This window comes from Galeopterus variegatus, unplaced genomic scaffold, assembly GCF_000696425.1.
Source record: "Galeopterus variegatus unplaced genomic scaffold, G_variegatus-3.0.2 Scaffold7280, whole genome shotgun sequence".
In the NCBI taxonomy this organism is placed as follows: Eukaryota; Metazoa; Chordata; class Mammalia; order Dermoptera; family Cynocephalidae; genus Galeopterus; species Galeopterus variegatus.
In genome coordinates, this window is record NW_007733391.1 from 180,988 (window position 1) to 186,344 (window position 5,357).

Here is a 5,357-nt window from a genome sequence, read left to right on the forward strand (position 1 = left end):
CAGAACCATGAAAAATAACAAACGCACTATGTTTAAACCACTCTGGGGATGGTTTGTTATGTAGCAATAGACAGCAGTAACAGCGTGTTTTCTTCACTTGTGCCCTGGCCTCTCACCACCCACATAACCACCATCCTGAGTCTTCTGCTGCTTTTCCCTTGCTTTCCTCGGTGCAGTTTGAACACATATATGTATGCCTGTTATATAGCTTTAGTTACCTTTGCCATTATAAAAAGAATATGCTGAATGGAATCTTTAAAGATTTCCAATTTTCACTCAATATTACATTACTAGAATATGTGTCGTAGTTCATCCTTACTATCACAGGTAGTTGCTGCGACTCATTTGTTTTTGACTGCTGCACAACATTCCACCGTGTGAATATTCCAAGGTATGTTTAACACGTGATTATGTTGAATAGTTTTCTGCATCTTTCCAGAAAAAAGTTTCGTGCCTCCCATAGTATATGTGTGTGTGCTGCATTATGGAAATCACACCATACCACCCACATTTTTCTACACTTTATAAACTTATTATACTAATTACTAGTGAGCTATTTTCAAAATAACTCAGAACTGCCAGTCAGTCACATTCATTCTAAAGAGAGAATAGTTTCTATCCTATAATGAAAACTTTATTGGTCAGTTAGGACAAAGGACAAAGTTTTTTTTTTTTTTAATTCCTTTTTTACCCATAAGGATGTGGTAGCACCCACTCCTCAAATTCAGCCCCATTTTCTCAAAAGGCTGTGTAGAGCAGAGGTAGCCAATTTGTTTTGTTGTTGTTGTTGTTGTTGTTGTTTTTTCCTTTTTGTCTTTTTTTCGTGACCAGCAACGGATCGCAACCCTCAGTGTTGCGCCCGTACCGGACCAGACCGGGACCGGCAACGGGGTCGCAACCCTCAGTGTTGTGCCCGCACCTCGCTCAGCCAGTGAGCAGCCGGTCTGTATGTGGGATCCGAACCCTCGGTGGGAGCGCCGCCGTGCTCTCAAGCAGCGCACTGTAGCAGTGCGCCACCAGGCCGGCCCAGCCAATTTGTTTTTAAAGTAGTAGAACCTTTGTTTGTTTTTTAAAAAATCAGGTTCTTAATGTAGAACCAGGCTTCATCAAAAAATTTAAATGTGTAGGTATTGAACTACTCTGTATCTATTTTAATCATTTGTATTGATATAAATTGTGATCTATGGAACCATGGGCAGTTTTGAGAAGCACAAATTAGAAGATAGAAGTATAGAGGGCCGGCCCGGTGGCGCACTGGGAAGTGCACCGCTTGGGAAGCACGGCGGCGCTCCCGCCCGAGGGTTCGGATCCCACATACAGACCGGTTCCCGCTCACTGGCTGAGCGAGGCGCGGGAGCAACACCGAGGGTTGCAATCCCGTTGCCGGTCCCCGGTCCGGTGCGGGGGCAACACTGAGGGTTGCGATCCGTTGCCAGACACGGAAAAAGACAAAAGACAAAAAAAAAAAAAAGAAGATAGAAGTATAGATAAGGTCTGTGGTCCTATACAGCCTCAGTTTCCAAGTTATTTCTTGTTTGTTTGTTTGATCCATATGGAGGAAAGCGTGACTCACAAAAATGAATAGTACCAAAATATAGTAGCTTTTGAAAATAATGCTGGTTTGCATTTTAATATAGAAAAATATTAAGAAGAAATACAAATTAGCAAATAGTTCCACTGTCCAGATAACTCTTTTTAATATTCCTTTTTTAAAAAAGAATTCTTGCATTACAAAAAATGCAGAATGTAGAAACTGCTGAAATTAAATATGCATTATATTTCACGTATGAGCTGGAAATTAGTTTGTCTGCTAGTGACAGAAAGCTCAAATAAGATTTTAAAAAGAAAATTTTATTTCTGCCTCAAAAAATAAATAATTCAGGCAGCCCAGCAGTGCCAGGGGACACCACTCTTAAATCTTAAGACTTATTTCAGGGCTGGCTGGTTGCTCAGTTGGTTAGAGCACAGCCTTATAACACCAAGGTCAAGTGTTCAGATCCCCATAACGGCCAGCCACACACACACACAAAATTCACAAGGCAGGCAGTCCACAGCTGGTATAGTGTATCCTCGATGATCAGGGACTCAGGTCCTTCCATCTTGTGGCTCTCCATTCTCAACAAATGGCCTCTACCTAATGGTGCAAGGTGGCTGCTTGACCTCTGACCATCTAGTCTGACCTCCAGTTAGCAAGACGGAAAAGACAAGAGCATTTCCCTCAGAATAATATACTCAGTATTATTCATTTGTCATGCTTTTAGTTTGATTCATGAAAAACAGAGCTCATTTTTATTTAAATTTATATTTGCCTAATTATTAGCAAAGTTGAGATTGTTATTGTTAATTTTTTATTTTTCATATATTGTTAACTTTTATTTTTTCCTAATCTGATTAGTGAAAAATAATCTTGTTTTAATTTTAATTTGTACTTACCTGAATATTAGTAAAGCTGAGAATCAATTCATAGATGTATTAGATGTTCATATATCTTTTTCAAAAAACTGACTGTCCATATCCTCTGCCCATTTTTCCATTTAATTATTACTTTTTCTTATTCATTTGTATATTCTTTTTTTTTTTTAACATGACTGGTAAGGGGATCTCAACACTTGACTTGGTGTTGTCAGCACCACGCTCAGCCAGTGAGCGAACCAGCCATCCCTATATGGGATCCGAACCCGTGGCCTTGGTGTTATCAGCACCGCACTCTACCGAGTGAGCCACCGGCCGGCCCCTGTGTATATTCTTTTTGTTAATTAAAGAACATGATCCTTTGACATGTGTTAAAAAAAAATGTCTTCCCAGATTGAAATGTGTCTTTTTTGTTTTTTTATTGTTACTTTTTGCCCTCCAGAAGGTATTAATTTTTATGAAGTTATATGTGGCAATATGTTATTTTCTGGCTTCTAGCTTATGTGTTCTCGTTAGGAGACTTTCCTCTCTCCAAGCAAAACATATGTAAAGTGCATCAAAGTCTGAATAGTTATGATTCCTTTTGTATTCATTTATGTATATGTATATATACACACCCATATATACGCATATACACTCATATGTATCTATGCATGCATACACTCATATATGAACATACATATGCAAACGTGTGTACGTATATACCTATCCACTCATATATATACATATAAATGCACACATACATATGATACACACATACACAAACATATATACACATAGACACAAAAACAAATATTACATACATTTACACACATATACACAACATAGAAAGACACAAACATACATACATACATGCAAATACAATCACATACGTACACATGCATGCTTACATACACAGAGATATGTGCGGATATATGGATAAACATTTTTTCTGTTTTGGAAGGAAAAATGAGAACCAGCTATGGTCGTTGGCTTTGGGGGGAGAAAGGGGAGAAGAGAGGCGGGTGACACTTTCTATTTTAAATTCTGTACAGTTTGAACGTCTCTGCATATCTTATTTTAAAACGTCTACAGGGTCTATTTTGGCAGAGGGATTATGGGTCATTTCTTGTTTTCTTCTTTATGTGGCTCCTTATTAAATAAAAACCAAACCACCGCAACGTAAAAATAAAATTCCCTAGAAGCCAAGACCACATTATAGACTACAGCTATAGTATTTCTTTTCTCTTCTTTTTTTTTTTTTTTCTCCATGTCTGGCATAAAGCTTTCATTTAACCTGATTTACTCTTGTAAATCTTTCACTGAATAAGACACTTATAGCCCTATCTGAATATCCCAGCCTGGACACATCCTCGCATATTAAAATTGTTCAAGCCTGTAGCTGTCACGGTTCACATTCCTCAGGCTCCAAGAAATGACAGGAGCATCTGCCAAGGAATATGAGCCTTGGTGACATAAGAGCTTTATAATAAGTGATTGTGTAACGAGCTTGAACACAAGGGTTTGCTGCTGTAGACGGCTTCACAGTGCTAAGTTCACAGTACTTCCTTGTGACTCTCTCATTGGTAATAAGAAATAAGAAAAGTTTCGTGATTCCGCTCAGAAATTAAAAAAATCCCCCCACCACACCACTTTGAATCCTGGGTCTATGTAACCAAGTTTAGAACAGGCAACTGTCTGAAAGCTGTTACCAGGTCACTGCTGAGAAGAGAGTGAGACCAGCTCATTTAGCAAGCATTAATAAAATCTAACACAGAGAAAAAAGGAACACAAATGGAATGATTTCAAATGCACCCATTCACAGTTTATTTTAACTTTACGATTATTGGTCACATACAAGCTTTAAAATTCAAATGTTGGGCCAGCCCGGTGGCGCACTGCTACAGTGTGCCACTTGGGAGCTCAGCGGCGCTCCCGCCGAGGGTTCGGATCCCACATACAGACTGGCCGCTCACTGGCTGAGCGAGGTGCGGGCGCAACACCGAGGGTTGCGATCCCGTTGCTGGTCCCGGTCCGGTACGGACACGGGCACGACACTGAGGGTTGCAATCTGTTGCCGGTCACACACACACACACACAAAAAAAAGACAAAAAGAAAAAAAAAACTAAAAAAATAAAAAATAAATAAAATTCAAATGTATGAAGTTTGTCCCTCACAACGGGCATGACACTGAGGGTTGCAATCTGTTGCCGGTCACACACACACACACACAAAAAAAAGACAAAAAGGAAAAAAAAACTAAAAAAATAAAAAATAAATAAAATTCAAATGTATGAAGTTTGTCCCTCACAGCTTCTGAGTTTTGTTTTTCTGCTTGGAAAAATATTCCCCCACTTCTAGGAATATATATTAAATCACCAATTTTTTTTTTTTTTGAGCACTTGATGGCTTCACGGTTTGCATTTAAACCTTTGATCCATCTGGAATTTATTTCAGTGAAAAGAACATAGGAATCCAGCTTTCATCCCCTCACCCCTCACACTCCAAAGAAATGTTTGGCCACTTAATCCTTGTCTTGCCTGCTAGGTTGCGATACTGCCTTTATCAGAACCAGAAATCTAGTATTTGTGGGGTTCAAACTATTAGAAATATTGTACCTTCACAATGCAGTTTACTGACTGATAGGCACTGCCGCCCCCACGTGCAGTGTGCTGCTTTGTCAACGTTTCTCGGTTACTTTCATACGTAACCATTTTTCAACAGCTCATCTTACACTCCTAGTTAAACTCCAGGAGGTGGACAAAGAGATAGTGGGGAGTTTGAGTTTACAGCTAAATGACCATCAACAGCTGTTCACATTTGCTTAACCTGAATGTGCAAGTCACCGGGGGTGGGGGTGGCGGTGGGGGCCCCCAGCACGCGTCCCCGCAGCACGAGGCCACGCCCTCACTTGTTACACATGCGCTTGTTTTTGCAGAACTAACACACAGGGACTGGAGCTTTT